At 39.0% G+C, this 18,009-nt stretch overlaps 1 protein-coding gene across 5 annotated transcripts in view; it reads right to left on the reverse strand.

The window, feature by feature from the left end:
* The window catches only part of RAB27A (RAB27A, member RAS oncogene family), a 76,316-nt gene that overhangs the window by 42,350 nt on the left and 15,957 nt on the right, over positions 1 to 18,009 (reverse strand). For 3 of the 5 annotated variants that reach the window (XM_049613651.1, XM_049613655.1, XM_049613652.1), the window contains exon 2: positions 16,709 to 16,823. The exons of 1 other annotated variant lie outside the window; for it this stretch is intronic. The gene's annotated coding sequence lies outside the window, so the exon portion shown is untranslated. Of the gene's footprint in view, positions 1 to 1,092; positions 3,227 to 16,708; positions 16,824 to 18,009 lie in introns of those variants that run through there. One more of the 5 variants, XM_049613656.1, reaches the window with a different exon arrangement.

Below are 18,009 nucleotides of genomic sequence, written 5' to 3' on the forward strand. Positions count from 1 at the left end.
ACATAGCAAGTGTTGATGAGGATAGGAAGAAAAGGAAGCCCTTGTACACTGTTCGTGGGAATGTAAATTGGTGCAACCACTGAGCAAAACAGTATACAGCGTCCTCAAAAAATTAAAAATAAATCATATGACCCCATAATTCCACTTCTGGTATTTGTCAAAAGAAAATAAAAACACAAAATCAAAAAGATATATGCACCCCATGTTCACTGCAGCATTGTTTACAACAGTTAAGATAGTGAAACAACATAAATATCCGTCAAAAGATAAATGATAAAGAAAATGATATCGATACACACACACACAAATATAACACACACACAAAGGAATACTACTCAGCTATAAAAAAGGAAATCTTGCCATTTGTGACAAGATGAATGTACTTTGAGGATATTATACTAAGTGAAATAAGTCAGACAGAGAAAGACAAATACTGCATGATGTCAGTTATATGTGGGGGGAAAAAAACACCCCAAGCTCATGAATATAGATCAGTGACTGCCAGAGGCAGGGAGTGGAGGAGGGCAAAATGGGTGAAGGAAGTCAAAAGATACAAATGTCTAGTTATGAAATAAATAAGTTATGGGGATGTAACATACAGCATGGCAAATACAGTCAATAACATTGTATTGCATATTTGAAACTTGCTAAGAGAATAAATCTTAAAAGTTCTCATCACACAAAATTCTATCACCATATATGACAGGTGGTAACAAGACATACCATGGTTATCATTTTGCAACATATGCAAAAATTGAAAAGTTACGCTGTATACCTGAAACTAATACAATGAATGTCAATTATACCTCAATTTTAAAGATTTTTGAAATAAAAAATTATAAAAAGAATATTGAAATAGGCTCAGAAAATCAAGCTATTTCCTGATGGTTTAGCACAACTCAAACAATGACACGAGGATTCTCAGCCTGGCCCATTGGGTGTCAGTAAGTTACAGACAGCTGGTTATAGGTCTTTTGGGTCCTTCTCAAGTCTACTTTCTACAGTAATATATTTAGAACATGTGTTCAGTTGTTCCCTAAAAAGTATCATATTCTTTAATAGCTGAATCAAAAGGAAAGAAAAGAAACTCACCCAATTGACAAGGTCTAATCGGATATACTTCTTATGGATTCTCAGGAAGTCTTTCCTTGTTCCACCCATTCAGTGTGCAGTCTTGGAAAGGACTGTTTGCATTTCTGTCAGCAGCTGTTTATAGAATGGGGTGTGCCTTGGATTTACTTACGCAAAAGGACCCAGAAACTACAATGTACTTGCAACCATCCAGCCAATTTCTAAATTAACCTGTCTCATCACAGTTGGCTGTTTAGCTACTGCTGTTGATTTCTAATTTTATTGCATCTTGGGTCAGCAAAATTGTTCTGCCATAATATCAAATTTTGAGGGATTTCTTAAGTTTTATGAATGTTCCATGACGGTTTGAAAATGATCTATATACCCTGTTAGTTGTATGCTAGTTATGTTTTTCAATCTGATATTACCTTTATTTACATTTTACTACTTTATCTGTTTCTGAGAAAGGTGTGTGAAGAAACTGGATTTTTCTTATAAAATAAGTACAAGATAATATCTTAAAGAAGATGAACATAAAGCATCATACAAGAACAAGGCATTGAAGTCCTTATTCATGAGGCATTCAATCTGTGGCCTTTGTGTTATGTAGAACACTGAGATCCATGGAGGTACTTTAAGAGTTCTGTAAATTTTTATTCAAAGGTCTGTTTTACCTTTATCATTATTTTTTTGATTTGGAATAAAAACTCGTATAGGCACACAAGTTATATAGCAGATTTAGAGACATCCAAATTATTCATTTATACTGCTTGCCTAAGTTATTTGCTTCTGTCTTTAGAGCATATATGTTACTTGAAATATCTATAAATGTGTTATTAATGGAGAAGGCTGTAATTTGCACTAGGCTTTTCTCTCCTTTTTCTTTCTCTTTTTTTAAAATTCAGAGTAGATCCCTGGGTCCACTCTCGTGAAATTATTTAAAGAGGCATATGTGAGCCACTCTCCGTACATGACAGCAAGGCTGAGGCACATCTGTTTAGCATGTTTGCTTCCATCCCATTACAACAGTCAATTGAGCAATAAAGAATGAACACAATATGTTGCATCAAAACATTTGATTACAGATCACTGTAGAGATGATTTTATGTTTGGAGAGCTTCTTGTTTGACTTCTATAAATATGATTGAGCTATTCTAAGTTTGGGTTACTTCTTGTCTATTGCAGATTAGTATCTTCACAACCTGTTGGATACTCCTGCACAGGGTCTCAGAAAACCTACATCAGGTCATTGCAGTAAACCTTTCACTACCTCAGAAAATTGCTTTGGTCCGGCCAGTTGCAAACTGTCTTTAGCAAGTTTCTTCAAATGAAATCTTACATGGCACTCCAATATACAAAACCAATGAAAGTGGAACCATTCTAATAAGATGAACATGATACCTGACCTCCAAAGCCTGTGGCCCCCACAAGGACTATCAAGAGCCCTTTGCACACATTTGGAAACTAGTGAGGAAAGCTCTACCTTCCACCCAACTGAATCATCTCATTTGCCTTTGTACACAAACACTTCCTGTCTGCCTAAACACCTTAGATCGACAACACATTTTTGTAAGGCCTGCTAAGCTTTTCTACTGAACATCTCCTTCAGATGCCACCTCTCAAATCTCCCCCACTTACCACATTCTTAGGACTCCTCTCACCTGGGAGGGAAAACCTAAAATATACTGGGTGTCCCTGATAAGAACTCCAAGTAGGGGTACCTAAAGCTTGAGAGAATTAAGGTAAGCCGGTAAGATAGAGTCTTGGAGACAATGATCATTGGGTCACTTACAGGAAATGAAGGTCTATGGGTCTAAGTCTAAATAGTCCTGGAAAAATCCACACCAAACTGGCCAAAAGTGAACAAAAAGGCAGCACCCGTCACACCCCACCTTGGGACAGGTACCAGTGTCCTTGAAAATGAGAATTGTTAGATGGATGTTTATAACCAGCTACCTTGGTGATCCCTTGCTAATGGGACTAATTGGACACACTGAGGCCATCAGAAAATATATCCAGATTAGTCTCAACAGACTCAAGAAGCTATGCTTGGGGTGGAACCCTAAAAAGTCAACATATGTTTAGAGGAACATAATGAAACAATGAAATGGCAAACTTAAAATAACTGATCATGCATTATTTTGTGCTATATCCAAAGCCACTTTATACTAAACTATAACCAGAGTAGCATAAAAAGGCACAAAGTTTATTTTTAATAGTGATAGAGAGAATTTTCAGTTTTTCTCTAACTTTATTTTTTTTCTATTAATTCAGGAAAAATTACTAGTATTATATTTTATCCACAAAATGCTTTGTTCCAGCTAATGGCTATGTCATGAAAACGTTGCTACTTTAAACTATTCAAAAGTTCCAGGGAAGGAAAAAGGAGTGGTGGGAAAATGGGAAAAGAACAACTTCTTATGCTCCCTGAGCACACAGGCTCATGTGTAGGTGGCACAGAACCAATTCAAGACACAAGGGGCTAAATACAAATGGAGGTTCCCAGACAGGTGGTCAAGGTCACATCAAAGTCAAACACCAACAAAGTAAGAAACAGATCAAAAAGGAGAGAAGTGGTTTATGGATTTGTGGAAGAGTGTCCCAGGAATTCAGGAGAACATGTAGCCCTAGAGACTGGAGAGACATTTTAGCTAATTACAGACAGTAGGGACAACACCTAGAAAAGGCCTTCAGTAGTTGCTGTTTTATCAAAAACCTGCGAGATTACCTTCTAAGTCAGGGCAATTTTTTTCCATCTGGTTGCTCTCTCCTGTTAGCCCATCCAATTTCAAAGGCTCCCTAATTGTTCCAACCAGATTCCTTCACTAAGTTTCCTCTTCCTACCTTGGGCATATGGAAGGCCAAGCGTCCAGATTACCATTTGGTTCCCCAAAGCCATACCTGTCTTTGTCATCAGCCAAGCCTAAGGGCACTATGGGAACCAAGTCTCTGTTCTCTCACTAATATTTTAAGGCAGGAGTCTAAATATATAGGGGTTAAAGTGAGTAGGCACGATGGTCACTCAGAAAAAAATCTAGAAGACCTTGTTTAAAAAGGAATGGATAAAAAAAAACTCAATATAAATTTACTAACACAAAATAAAAATGTTGACTGTGAATCAGCAAGAGAACAAGTCAATAGGGTAAAGAGAATTATAGACAAGCGGAGCACAAAGCACATGACAAAATACCATGAGAATGTAAGTATCCATGAATTTTTAAGAAATTGATAAGCAACAACTTTAGAAATTTTTTTGAGTGCTTGGAGGACATTAAAGAAACAAGTGATATTAAAATTTTTAATGATGATGAAATGAGATTCTACATATATGAGAGGTAACTGTAAAGTAGTAAGAAAAAGTTTTTATAAGCCACCATGACAATCAATCTCACAATTCCATAATCATTTTAATAAGTCAACTTTTTAAATATAAAGTTAACTTCCACATACCCACAAGTTTGACTGTAAAAGTTTTTAAGTTGAATGTTTAGACCTCAGGAATTATGCTTCCATTAAAAAAAAAAAGACAAAAAACAGTGTTACCAATGGTATCTTTTTTTTTTTTTTAGTTTATTTTGAGAGAAAGAAAGAGGGAAGGAGGGAGGAAGGGAAGCAAAGAGAGAGGAGCCTGAACTTGCAGCTCCAACTCACAAACCATGAGATCATGACCTGAACTGAAATCAAGACTTGGACACTTAACTGACTAAGCCACCCAGGTGCCCCTGGTATCCTTTTTAAATTAGAACTTTCCCATATACATTTGCACATCACATAAAAATACAATTGCTGTATAGGTATCAAGCATTGAAAATAAACCCCAATGATATTAATCAATTTTTAATGAGAAATTACCTTAAAAATTCATATATGAATGTCACAGAAAAGGTTTGACATACTTACATTTCAGAGTCTACTGCGTATAAATTACAATTTCTGATTTGAAATAATTTCCCTTAATTGCTGGCATCTCTGAGTAGTTGACATACACATTCCTTCAGCTCCTATTAAGTAATTCTACACTGTGGACATTTTGACACAGGAAGGAACAGATGTTAAAGTTCTATTACTACTAATCTAAAATGATTTAATTTTATGTTCCCTTAAGAGACAGAAGCTCATAAAAGAACATGTGTAGGCTTCTACCATCAGGACACTGGACATCTTTCATATACATTCTAGCAGAAGAGGTTTTACATTTTATTCAGATGCAAAATGCTACAGAACTCAGGAGATGCAGTGTGATTTCCAAACCAAAATGTGGGGCATGTGATGTTAGTGCATTTTTGTGATCCTTTTGAGAAAAATTAATATAGTTTAGAAATATAGTTAGGTTGTCCAAGTAGTGGAATTTCTGAACCATCTCACTAATCTATGGGGCAAATGCACAAGAATATGTGAAATGAGAAAGTCCCAGAGATATCCATGGATTTAGTCATCACAACACATCTCTATGCACAGATGATGTGTGATTATTTGAGCTCGCTTCTCTTCTGACACCAGGGCTCAGGGGTGAGGCCCTACTGATTGCCATAGAAGGGAAAACGGAAGGAAAGTTGTTTTAAAGGAAACATGCTTACCTATATATCCCTTTTCTCACAGCCTCAGGTAGTAAAGGAATGATCACAAACCAAGCCAAATGCTTCTCTACCCACTCCACTCTCACCCTGGAAACCTGTCTTCATAAGCCACATCCTACTCTGGATATTTCTTTAACCAACATTTTCTCAATTTGTAGGAGTGCTCTATCTGCTTAATTTGTATGGGTATTATGCTACTTCTAAGTACTTCTCTCCTTTCTCATGAAAGTGTCTAAAGTCTTCAGAAAAATTGCACAATTCCTGAGGATGGTCTTGTGTATTGCTGGTCTACCACCCCTCATCACCAGACTGACAACAGGCCAGCTGTCGCCCAACTGCTAATTATGTCTACCATCTGGCTTTCTCTAACAGCCTCTTCCTTCCTCTGGTTCCCTCTGTTCATTGCTGATTTCATTCAGGGGTGACTCAAAAAGGGTCTTGGAACTCCAGTGAAAGCTGGTCTTTTTTGGTAAATTAAGTTGTATTTGTTTTCAACTTAACCATACCTAACTTCTATGTTGCCCAGTACTGTGCTAGCAACTATGAATGGCATGAAAGAAATATGTGACCCAGCCACTCCCCTCAAGAAGTTGGTACTGGAGTGAGGAAATAAAATGAATTCATTTTCAACACAGGAAAAATAAGATTATCAGGAAGCAAAGTGTCTAGTATGCCACATAGACCACCCAGCACAGGACATCAAAAGTGCAAAGGGCATAAAGTCAGAAGACCTGAACTCTGTTACATACTTCCTTGCTGTATGACCTATGGCAAGTCACATAACCTCTCCGAGACTGTTTCCTCAATATGGGAATATTTATCTAGCAAGATTATTGTTGGTATTAAAGGATACATTACATGAATGTATTTTATAAACTATAAACTGCTAGGTACAGTAAGATGGTGGTTTACAAGACAAGTAGACTCTGGGAGGTCAGAAAAGGTGGGGAAACTATCTGGCCAAGGCTTCAAGCAGGAACCAGGGCCTGAGCTGAATACCTTCCAAGCCAAGAAGGATTTAGTGAGGTGGTCAGGAATAGGGAAGACCGTATGTGTGGTACAAGGGCATGGTCTGACTTCAATTTAACAAGTATTGAGAAGCCCTGTTAAATACTGAAAAGGCTACAAATAAGACTAAGAAATAATTCTTCACCTAAAAATTTAGTCAGAGAGACAGAAGACAAGTAATTATGAATTCAAAGGAATGCTTAAGAGATAATGTGTCAAGTTGAAGAGGGCTGAACGACTAACCTGTCAGTGGATGGGTTTCTAGTTCTGGCTCTGCTACTATCTCTAATACTATCTACTACCATCCCTCTCTAGGCCTTGTTTCCTCAAATATCAAATAAGGTTTCAACTCCATGGTCTCTGAGAAAACATTCTATTCTCTGATTCTAGGTTCAGAGTCCAGGGTTTCGCCATGACAAATGAGAAAGATAAGTGGACTCATGGTAGCAGCTGTCCCTTGTATCACTTCTCACTCTTTAAAGATGAGAGCCTAGATAGAGGCACCAGCAGTGGGAATGAGATGGAAGGAGCCCAAGAGACATTAATTTAAAAATATAATGCAGCGCCACAGTGGGTTGAAGAGAAAGCAGCAGACAAAGCACTCCAAAGAATCACAGTGGGTGAAGTAGTATTGCAGACAGAAAGAGGCCATTGAAATGGGGGAAGGGAAAAAGTTGGAGTGGACATAAGGTTTCTGTGGTGGGGATCAGGTTTTTGGAGGGGAAAGATGATGAGATTTGGATTAGGAAAGTTGCACCACAGAGAAATGCCAAAAACCCTCTCCATTCCCTATGGTCCCACATTTATGTCTGTCCTTGGTATAGAGGCAGAAGAACCAATGGTGAAAGGTCAAAAAAGAAGGCCAGGCCTGTACCCACCACAGGAGAGGGAACACATAAGACCAAGGATCACAGCAGGGATTCTCAGCCAAAGAAAATTACATGGAACATGATGGCCAGTCCCTGCTGTTCTGACAAAATTTTGTTTGCAGACATCATGCCCCTGTTGTATGGTACTTTATCTGGCAGGGAGTAAGAGGGAAATATCAGGGAAGATAGCTGGATGTCACTTTGCCTCCACCACTTTCTCTCCTTCGGGGAGCCATCATTAAGGCATCTGTTCTGTTTCAAAACTCAGACCTTGCCCATCATCATATACCACTCATCTGACTACATGTCGATGAAAACACACACTGGCCAGAAAAAAACACATAATTTTCCTTCAGCTTCTTTCTCTTCCTGTCTCACTTGGCTTGCAATTATTACCGCTTTTACCGCTGATGTTAAGAAATGACATGCCAAAACCCTTCTCTAATTACTTAATGCCTGTGGGTTTTCAGATGAGAATTAGCGGAACTAAACCATATCCTCCATGTTTTTGTTCTCATTTGGAACAATATTGTATTGCTATAAATATGTGTGTGCACATCTCCTGATACATGCTAGCAAGAGTTTGTCTAGAAAAGTGTTTTCCAACCTCTTCCCTGCTATTTGTATGACAAGCTGAAGCAAATGCTCATGATCAAAGGCAACAGATTTGGGGGCTCCAGCAATGCCAGAATCTACTCACCCATCCTGGGGGAAGAGGGCTTCAAATATCTCAACCCATCTCAGCCAATTCAGGGCATATGAGAGAGGAAGCTCTGCTCTAGGGTAAACACCAAAAAGTCAAATTCCTGGGACTTGGGTATGTGCCTGCTCAAGAATACAAGATAATGCCAAATAATCGTCCAATGCAGTTGTTTTACACTCCCAACTTCACATCTTCACCAAGATCTGCTGTTTGTTGTAAGACTTTTCAAAATAGTAACATACTGTTACCTAAATTAGCATTTCTCTGACTGCAAACGTCGTTGAGCATATTTTTTAATTTGTTGGCCATTCAATTTCTTCTTCTGGAAACATATTTATGTCCTCTCCGTATTTTTCCTCTGGGTTATCTTCTTATGGACTTGCAAGAGTTCTTCACATATTCCAGATAGTAGTCCTTTGTCAGTTACAGATGTTGCAACTATCTTCTTCCTGTTCGTAGTTCATCTTTTCACTTTTTTAATGGCTCTTTAACTGGTCAAAAGAAATCCTTCTTTGCCTAAAGTGATAAAGATGTTCTTCTACATTATTTTCCTAAACATGTTACCTTTCACATTTAAGTCTGTAATCTGTTGAAAACATTTTAAGGTATATGTAGGGATCCAATTTCATTATTTTTCCCTGAAGGATATCTAATTGTCATAGTACCATTCACTGAAAAAAAAGAAAAAACTATCCTTTCCCTAGTGATTCACTCTATAAGGGCTTGTTTCTGGGCTCTTTTGTTCCTTGATCATTTTTACTATCCCTGGGCCAATGTCACAAGGCCTTAATCACTATGATTTCATTAAACAGGTATCCCTCAACTTACGATAGGGTTATGTCCTAATAAACCCCTTGCAAACTGAAAATATCTCAAATCACAAACACACTTAATACACCTCATCTACTGAACTTCAAAGCTTAGCCTAGGGGTGCCTGGGTGGCTCAGTCAGTTGGGTGTCCGACTTTGGCTCAGGTCATGATCTCACAGTTCATAGGTTCGAGCCCCGTATCGGGCTCTGTGCTGACAACTCAGAGCCTGGAGCCTGCTGTGGATCCTATGTCTCCCTCTCTCTCTCTGCCCCTCCCTCCCTCCCTCTCGTTCTCTCTCTCTCTCTCTCTCTCTCTCTCTCTCTATCAAAAATAAAATAAACATTTAAAAAATTAAATACAAAAAAAGTTTAGCCTAGCCTACCTTAAGCATGTTCAGAACACTTTCATTAGCCTACAATTGGGCAAAATCATCTAACACAAAGCCTAGTCTATAATAAAATGTTGAATATTTCATGTAATTGAATACTGTACTGAAAGTGAAAAACTGAGTGGTTATCTGGGTACAGAATGGTTTTAAGTGTATCAGTTGTTTACCCTTGTGAATGTGGCCAAGTGGGAGCTGAGGCTCACTCTGGCTACCCAGCATCAGAAGAGAGCTTCCTACCACATCCCTAGCCTAAGATCACAATTCAATATTCAAAGTGCAGTTCAACTGAATGTGTATCGCTTTCACATTATAAAGTCAAAACTCCTAAGTCCAAGCATCCTAAGTCAAGGATCATCTGTACAACTTAGTATCTGGGAGGTCCAGTCTCCTCCACCTTACTGTGGACATTCTTAACCTCTCACACTTTTATCTAAGTTCCTCAAAAACCCTATGGGAATTCTGATTGGTACTGCATGAAAAATCTATGGATCAAATTGAGAAGACTGACATATTCACAATATTGAACATACCTGTGCATGTACATTTTACTGTTCCCATTTATTTAGGCCTTCTTTGTTTTTAAAAATGCTATCAATAAATAAATTATCTTCATAAAGACTTTATAAATCTTCAGACTTATGGATACTTTATATTTTTGTCACTATTATGACATCTTTTAAAAATGTATATATCTTCTATATGTTCCAGTTAGGATGTCCCAAAGTATTTAATAGACAGTCCTGTCTTGATTCTAACATTTTACCATTAAGAATAACATTTTCTGGGGCACCTGGGTGGCTCAGTCAGTTAAGAATCCAACTCTTGATTTTGACTCAGGTCATGATCTCACGCTTCATGGGTTCCATCCCCACATCAGGCTCTGTGCTAACTGTAGGGAGCCTGCTTAGGATTCTCTCTCTCTTCTTCTCTCTCTGCCCTTTTCTCCCAGGTGCTGTTGCTCTTTCCCTCAAAATAAATAAATAAATAAATAATTACATTTGCTATAGATTTTTGGTAGATGCTTGATCAGGATAAGGAAGTTCTCCATCTATTCCTAGTTTTCTAAGAATAAGTATTACAAATGAGTATCAGTTTTATCAAGTTTGTTCTGGCATCTATTGGGAAAATTATGTAATGCTTCTTTCAATCTGGTGTTTATTTGTAATTATGCAAATTATGTAATGCTTCTTTTAAGCAAGTAATTGACAAGCTTTTGCATTTATTGTGACTTTGATCTTTCTAGTTGTTTTTTTTTTTCTTCTCTAACCTTCATGATTTTTAAATTTATACTCTCTACCCAGGTCATTCTCATCCTGGGAGGGGTACAGGAAAGGCCATAGTTCTCAGAGTCACTCATATTTATTTGAAAGAATAAAAAATGAAATATCTAGTAAGTACCAGGTATTTGAGGTGATTACCCAAAACTAATCTTCAAATGTAACACATAACATTTATATAAAGTTGCTCTTTTGAAGCTAAATAAAAAAAGTTTACTTAAGATGCAGTGTCTTAGAGGCAGAAGTAATTATTATAGAAAGTTTTTCAAGTGAAATAGTGTTTCACTCCCTACAGAAATATCAGAAAGTCATTAACTACCTTTCAAATTTTCTTTTCAAAACTATTATTGATTTTAAGCACTAGAGCTCAAGCTCCCCCATTATAACTCACCAATTAGAGGTATAACATTTCAAAAATAGGCATTTTAGAGAAATACAAAATGCTACTTATATACGTTCTATAACTCAACATTATCAGTCAGAGGGGTCAGGCCATGCCTCAAAACCGTGGTTCAGAATCTAAGTAAGACTAGCCCCAATGATGATATAGTACAAACAATGTGGAGACAGAGGGGAAAATATTGGCATTTCCTCTTGCTTAAAGCTGGGGTGGCTCAGTCGGTTGAGTGTTTAACTCTTAATTTTGGCTCAGGTCATGATCCCAGGGTCGTGGGATCAAGCCCCACATCGGGCTCCAGGCTGAGTATGGAGCCTGCTTGGGATATTCTCATTCATTCATTCTCTCTCTCTCTCTCTCTCTCTCTCTCTCTCTCTGACCCTCTCCCCCACTCACATTCTCTTACACTCACTCTTAAATTACAAAAAAAAATAAATAAATAAGGTGGGGTGAGCAAACCTGATTTTTTGCCAGGCTGCATCAAGAGGGTTTGTACCTCTGGAAAAGTCGGAGCAGGTTCTGTCTTTACAAATGAATAAAGAGTCCTATAATCCCTTAATAGGTGAGTACCCACTGCATGCTGTGCAAGGGGATAGAAATGCAAATAAGACAGATACAGCACTTGCCCTCAGAGAGTTTACCATCTAATAGAAGACAGGGACGACCGAAACAAGATGCTAAGTATGGTTATTACCTATCGTAGGCATAATGGAAGGATCCCATGAGATTAACACTTAACCCTGATATGGATCAGGTGGGTTAGGGAAGGTTTCTGAGAAGTAGATGAGGGGTTTGGGGACTTGGGATGCAGAAGTTCTCTAAGTACTGTGCAGTCCTAAACAGTACATATAAGGCTAGCATTCTCTGGGGAAGAGCACTCTAGTCCAATGGTGTAGAACAGGAGAGGAAAAAAAAAGCTGAAGGATCCATGGACCCCCATCCACACACTGCCCCCATCCTACCCCACTGCCCATATACACATACAACCCAGGAGGCTACAGTTAAAAAAAAAAAAAAGACAAGGTCCTTTCCAGATACTTGGAGAAATGACTGAAGATGAGTATCAAACAGGTTCCTCATCTTTCTTGCCTCGGGCTATGCTTGAGGCCCTACCCAAATCTGCCATCTCCCTCTGCTAGTAAATGAGTGATCATATCACTTTGAAACTACATTTCTAAATTCTACAAATTCTAAACTCTATTTAGGATGGCCTATGCAATTATCCTAACATCTCTTTCATTTCATTTAACTCCATGAAGTGCATCTATTTGACCAAGGATGTTAGACAAGGTATATCTAGAAATGAAAAGGGACACTTATGCAAAAGAAATAGAAATCAGCAAGCAACTCTGTAACAAAGCTCTAGAGTCTTATTTCTAATAAAAGCACATTAAATATCACAAAAAAATATAGTATTGGAGTCTATACCTGACTCTAAAGAGCTCCCAAGCCACTGCCAGCAGTGAACAAGTTTTACAACAGCATTAAAAAAAAAAAAAAAAGTGGGTTTTCATTTGGTGATTTCTACAAACCCTTAATCACTTTTAGTTTTTACACATTTTTAAGAACTATTAAAGACTAGACAAGGGCAAAATCTTTTTTTTTTAAACAGAACATTTAAGTGTTTTAGAGAAAAATAAACTTGGCTCAACTGACAAATGTGAACGACAAAAATTACAAAGCACAGGAGGATATGGGGAAGGGTAGTACTACTTGGGTCAGGTATGGAAGTACTTCCCAAGAAACTCCACAAAATGTCCCTTACATATAACTGAAATTAAATGAAAAATGACATACATACCAACCCAAAAGGTGTTAATAATCTCAAAATTTGATAAGTAGAATGGCCTATGGCAACAATCAAAAGGTATACCAGAGAAGCTTGAAGTCACTGAGGAGGGAGAGCTGGTTCTGATGATTAAATTCAGGCAGCAGCCTATAAGCACCTCAGTTTAAACATCATGCATTTAATAAGCAAGCACTGAGAACATGCCATGTGCTCACCACTATGTGAAGGACTGAGAACATTGCTCTGGAAGAATAATAGTCTAAAAGAAGCACTCTGTGGAAATGAACAGTAAAACATTCAGTGAACAAGATGCAATGTTTCAGTGAAACAAGAACTGTAATAGAAATATGCACAGTATGCTGGGTAGGTGGGAGGGCTGGGGCAGAAAGGGCTAGAAGGAGAGCCCAGAATGCCTCGTGGGGGAATCGGGAAAACTTCGCAGAGCAGCATCCAAGCCAAGGACTAAAACTGGTACACAAAGGGACAAGTGACACAAGTGAAGGGACAAAAATCACACAGTTCACAGAAGGATGTGGTAAAGGACTTCACATGGCAAATAAGCATCACCCTTTAAAGATAACAGAAACTATCAACAAAATGATCATTGATGCCGATCTGAAAGGTGCAAATCACTGTTGATGGAATTAGCTAAGGGCTGTCTGGCATTCAAAGTACAAAACCAGACAAGGCCTACAGCCATGAAAGGGGAGCAAGTCCTGGGTGACAGACAGTCTGAGAGGATGGGAGTGGAGTAGAAGGCATTTGTACTTGCAGAGGTATAAGGAGAAGGGTATGGTGCACTTAGAGGACCTAAGTAAATGGATGGCTAGACCAGTGCATGGGGATTGGAGGAGGTGCCCAGACAGAGGTTACAAAGGTGGGACAGACTCTGCAACCCCCTAGGCCTGCCTGAAAGGAGTCTTCCATAACATAAAGAGTCTGTGTTATCATCTGGGCAATGGAAAGCCACTGAAGACTTTTGTGAAGGGGAGGAGCATGAGGTGTGTGCCTTAGAGAGATCTTTCGGACAGCCACGCAGAAACTGGGAATATACAACATAGGGTCAGGAAGGGATGGGAGAGGTAGGGATTTGACTTCTGTCAGTGACAGTGGGAATGAAGAGGCAAGGATTAATTCAAGATATATTTATGAAGTAGAAAAATCAGTTTCACTTCTCAATTGACTGGTATAGGAGTTAACCCAAACTTTTCCTTTGGTAACAGAATGAATGCTATAATCATTAACGAAAACAGGCAAAAACAATTTGAAATGATAACTAACACTGAGCACTTTTCTAAGCCCTTTAAAATCCCGACTCATTTAATCCTCACAACAACCTTATGAGGGCTCTAATTTTCAGATGAGAAGACTGATACACAGAAAGGTTAAATAACTTCTCCAAGGTCACTCAACCAGTAAGCGGTGGAGCCAAGATTTGAACGCAGACACACTCTACTACATTGCAGAGGACCAATTAAATGTCCCTTAGACATGATGGACTTCCAGGGAGTTGTGTTTAATTGGCATTTGGAAAACAGAGTAAGGTTCCAAAGAAAAATCAGTGTTAACAAATGGATTTTAGAGTGATCAACAGAATTGATTTCTTAAGGCCATAAGAGAGAGAAGACGACTCTTGAGAATAAAGAGAGACCAAGAAGGACACTAGGAAGGAGATTTTTTTCAACAGTAGTCCATAGTCACCAAAGTACAGAGGTGCCAGCTTATAGAAATCTGGACTTCCTCCTTCTTGTGAAAGCAGGGATCCATCCAATCTAGCATTCATAGCTAAATGTTCCCTGCTCAGATTACATCAGAGAGAAGAGATGCCTAATAGAGTATGAAATGGGGAAAACCAAACAAACAAACAAAAATTGATGCACTCCGCTCTTGGAAGGATAAGCTGTATCTGTATTTCAGCAAAGTGACTCCTGCCTCCAGAGAACCAGCAGTGATGCAAACTCATCTCCTGAGCAGCACCCTGATCTCACTCATGTTCTCCCAACCCTCCAACCCTCAAGGAACCCACCACTGCTGAGAGGACAGGGCCCCAGCCATACCGCAGCAACACCAGGAGCACAGAAGCAAGCAGGAAGACGTCCTCTTGCAAAGACAGAACAAATGAATTAAGGCTTCTGCGAAAATCAGCTTTTGTTTTTAACGGGCTTTATGTGACTCATCAGCTATCAGGTATGCTATGCCTGGAGCTCTATCTATAAATCAACCCAGTTCAGAGGGAAGAGGAAAGGAATGAAAGCAAAAGTGAACAGATATCTCAGGAAGCTTTAATCCTAAACAGAGAAAACAGAAACAGAGGGAAGTGGCAAGCATCTCCTCTTTGAGCTCGCAGGTACTGAGGGTCTAGAGAGGGCAGAAGCTGGAACATCAGCAGAGTCAGCCCTGGGTTCTGGGACCTGCTAACACATGCACAGATCTTGGTTGCTATGGTGCCATCCTGCAGGCCGCAAGGTTTCATCAGCATTTTCTGCCACAGTTCCTGTCTTGTGGGCGCAGCAAGTGAAAAAGAAAAAAACTGTTGTTTGTATTCTAATGGCTTCTGGGTCACTCAATACTGGAAAGGACAAGGAGAAAGCAGTAAGAGACAGAAAGCAACCAAGATGGGGATAAACTCCTTTGGAATGTACTAAATCCAACCTGGATGTTCTATGGATAAGACGCCTCATGAATAAACTCTCCTCCCCAAGATATTTTTTTATTTTTTTGTATTTATAATCCAAGAATCTAGACAGAGAAAGTCAACTTTTAATCAAGGTTCTTTCCCACGGTGATGTGTGATCATAGGAGCTCTGGATTCACTGCTAGGAGAAAAGCTTGAACTTGCAGCAAAGAAAACAAAAGAAGGTGATGGTCAGCACCCTGGAGCGGAGGTGAGGAGACTGCCTTGATACCAATCAGCTGCATGACCTGCATGTCTGTATCCAGGTTCCTTCTTCACAGAAGGACACACAGAGCGAAGGCTACAAGATGAGACACAGGGAGACTTGGCCTTCAATAAGCCAAGGAGGGGCTTGGAACAGATTCTTCCTCACAGCCCTCAGAAGGAATGAACCCCTGCTGACACCTGGACCTGATAGAATAAAGGTCTGCTGTTGGAGCCACCCAGTTTGCAGTGCTTTGTGACAGCAGTCCTTGCAAACTAGTTCATATCCAGAAGTAGAGAGAACTGTGTAAGCAACTTCCCAGCAGACCTGTCCCCAGATCTTTCACTCCTGTATACTATCACTAAGCATCTCTAAAATATATGGACCTTTCCTTACATAACCACAATGCCACTGCCAAATCAAACAAAATTAACATTCGGGGGCAAATTTAATTTATAGAAGAAATATACCTTATACAAAAACACGTCCTTACATAAAGCTTTCCTCCATTAAAGCTATTAACAATATTAACAACAAAATCCCAATAAGCATGAATGTTTGTGAATAAAACCCTCAGAGGATGAGCAAGACTCTGGAAGCAAATTCAAGTCCTTAATCAGCTCCCTTATTCAATATATTAACTGAGAAAAAAACCTTTGTTACTTTATTGAAGCACAGAAAAGAAAGGAAAAATGCAGTCAGTATTCATACCCATTCTCTGGTAATGGAAAATGCAACTTTCAAACCACACCCCCAAAATTTAGCAGGTGTCTTGAAGTCTTCGGTTTAAAAAAAAAAAGTTAATATGTGCAATGGTATTCTATGTCAAATTGCATATACTCTAAGTACAGGAAAATTGGCCTGGCAATTTTCAAAACCTCTCCAAAAAAAACCCAAAAAACAAAAAACAAAAAACAAAGATAAACACAAAACTATACCTGATGGAGTATAAATCGTTGGGTGTTCTTCTAAAACTTTAGAAATGCTGTTCCCAAACTTCAACAATTAGACAACTTCCAATTACATGTCCTCTTCAAAAAGATTACTTTTTGTCTATGTGATGTAAAGAGAAATATTAAAGTCAGAATCGTCTACTTATAAAAGTTTTTCAAAAGAATCTTTTGAAAAGCAGTCTGCTCCATCAACTTTCAAAATCAGGCATCTCTGTAAAAACCCACAATCCAGCTAATTAGTCTCAGCTGTTTGTCATATGGCCTGCAGACCAGTCAAGTGATTTTGCTCCTTTCAAGCTTACTAAAACCCAATTCCACTGGCCTTTCAGCAGAAGGCAGCTGTATTAACCTCTTCTAATGTAAGAAGACTAGTACGAACTCTGTTTTCTTCCAGTCAAAAGACTAGAACATTTGTTTTCTTGAGAAAGAATCTTTTAAAGTATTGCATTCTCCAGGCCCTTAAAAATTATACTAACACTGTTTCTTCACAAATTCAATGCCTGATCCAAACAAGCAACACAGGAGATCAAATCAAAGTGGCAGAAAGTATGGGGCTGGATGATTTACCAGCCTCCGGCTCTTGGCCTCCAGACTCATAAATAAAACTGTCTACTGAAGGGTCCACCCAGATTTCTTCTAGCATTTCAAATTCAACATGTCCTTCCTTCAACTTACCTCCTTTGCTCTTCTTTCCCAGACTCTGCTTTAGGCAGCCTTCTCTGACTGTGTCTTGAGTAACACAATCCCAACACCTACCCAGCCAGAAATCTGATGGTCCGAATTGACTCCTCCCTTCACTTCCCCTCCCACTTCCATCTGGCCACCAAGTCCCAGGGATCTTTCTTCATCCCACCTTTATTCCAAGTTTTTATTTTTTCTCATCCGTATGGCTATGATCAACCACTTACTTGGTTTTCTGGCCCCATTGATCCATCCTCCACACCACACCAAAATGATCTTTCCAAACTGCAAATGGGTAACCATCACTCTCCTCTATAAAACCTGTCAATGACTCTCCACAACCTCCACAATGGAGTCCCTACTTCTTAGACTTCTGCTTTCAGTATCACCTACAATTCCTGGTCCCCCGACTCCAGCCACAAGAACTATTTATAATTCTCTAAAACCTGTGGTTTTCAAAATGTGAAATCAGTATCATCAGCATCACCTGGGACATGGTTAGAAATGCACATCCTTAGGCCCACCCCAGGCCTACTGAATCATAAATTGTCAGGATGGCCAGAGGGTCTGTGTTTTAACAAGCCCACCAAGTGATTCTAATACAC

Source organism: Panthera uncia (assembly GCF_023721935.1).
Source record: "Panthera uncia isolate 11264 chromosome B3 unlocalized genomic scaffold, Puncia_PCG_1.0 HiC_scaffold_1, whole genome shotgun sequence".
Taxonomy (NCBI): Eukaryota; Metazoa; Chordata; class Mammalia; order Carnivora; family Felidae; genus Panthera; species Panthera uncia.